Source organism: Bidens hawaiensis, unplaced genomic scaffold (genome assembly GCF_021521415.1).
Source record: "Bidens hawaiensis isolate Kalapana, Puna unplaced genomic scaffold, B.hawaiensis_p1.1 tig00023631_1, whole genome shotgun sequence".
In the NCBI taxonomy this organism is placed as follows: Eukaryota; Viridiplantae; Streptophyta; class Magnoliopsida; order Asterales; family Asteraceae; genus Bidens; species Bidens hawaiensis.
The window spans coordinates 11,272-12,547 of record NW_027505036.1 but is presented as its reverse complement, the minus strand read 5'-3'; the positions used below and the strand labels follow the sequence as shown (position 1 = coordinate 12,547).

Here is a 1,276-nt window from a genome sequence, read left to right as displayed (position 1 = left end):
CAAATTAGATTAGCATAGGACCTGCTCGCACGTTTTCAACTTCACGGAATTTTATTCATGAACACTAAAATAATAGATTTCCTGCAATACACACCTTTAAGAATTGTGAGCAATATTGACTTACAAATGTCAACCTTCGTGAGGGTCACAAAAGTCACCCACTTCCAGCATAATATTGGCTAGTTTTTAGTCCTACAAATAGATGCCGCATTATGTTGGAGTCAGTTAAGCACCGATCATTTTACAAATTTCACAACACATTCATAAATAAGAAATAAAACAAAATGGCTTCCTTTTATAATTCATGCTGCTTCTTTAGCATTGTCTTACTCATCTTCTACCGGTTCATAGAGCCTAGTGAAGCTGTCTACCATGGCTATGTTCCGAGTTCATGGACCCTAGCCCACGCCACATTTTATGGCGATGAGTCTGCATCTGCAACCATGGGTACACAATACATGCGACATATAGTTTAATTGTCATTTGGCGAAACATAAACGTTTTTAATAACAATATTCTTTATTTAATGTTTCAGGAGGTGCTTGTGGATATGGAAATTTGATTACTAATGGCTATGGAACCGATACAGCTGGCATTAAGCTCGACAATCTTTAGCGATGGGTATGCATGTGGTCAGTGTTACCAAATACGGTGTGTTCAGTCTCCATGGTGCTACACAGGTTACACAACCGTTACCGCCACCAACCTCTGCCCACCCAACTGGGCTCAAGATTCAAACAACGGAGGATGGTGCAACCCTCCCCAAACCCATTTTGACATGTCTAAGCCCGCATTCATGAAAATTGCTCAATGGAAAGCCGGAATCGTCCCAGTCATGTATCGCAGGTGCATTTCTCACATTTCTTTAGTAGAAATTAGTATCAACTTTTCCACAAGTTAATTTGATTTTGGCTAATGACTAACCTTTTAGTTATTTAATTAATTTTTATATCTTAGGGTTCCATGCAATAGCAAGAGGAAAGGTGGGATCAGATTTTCTTTTCAAGGAAATGGATACTGGTTGTTGGTGTATGTGATGAATGTTGCGGGTGCTGGTGACATCCATCAGATTTGGGTTAAAGGAACCAAGACCGGTTGGATCAGCATGAGCCATAACTGGGGTGCTTCTTACCAAGCTTTCGCTACTCTTCAGGGTCAAGCACTCTCCTTTAGGCTAACTTCATACACCACAAAACAGACCACTACGGCTTACAATGTGGCTCCGGCTAATTGGAACCTAGGGTTGACTTACCAAGCCAATGCCAACTTCCATTGA

The 1,276-nt window shown here is 40.8% G+C and overlaps 1 pseudogene; it reads left to right on the top strand.

Annotated features, from left to right (window-relative positions):
• Positions 1-278: 278 nt before the first annotated feature.
• On the top strand, positions 279-1,276 carry LOC143610043 (expansin-A18-like; annotated as a pseudogene).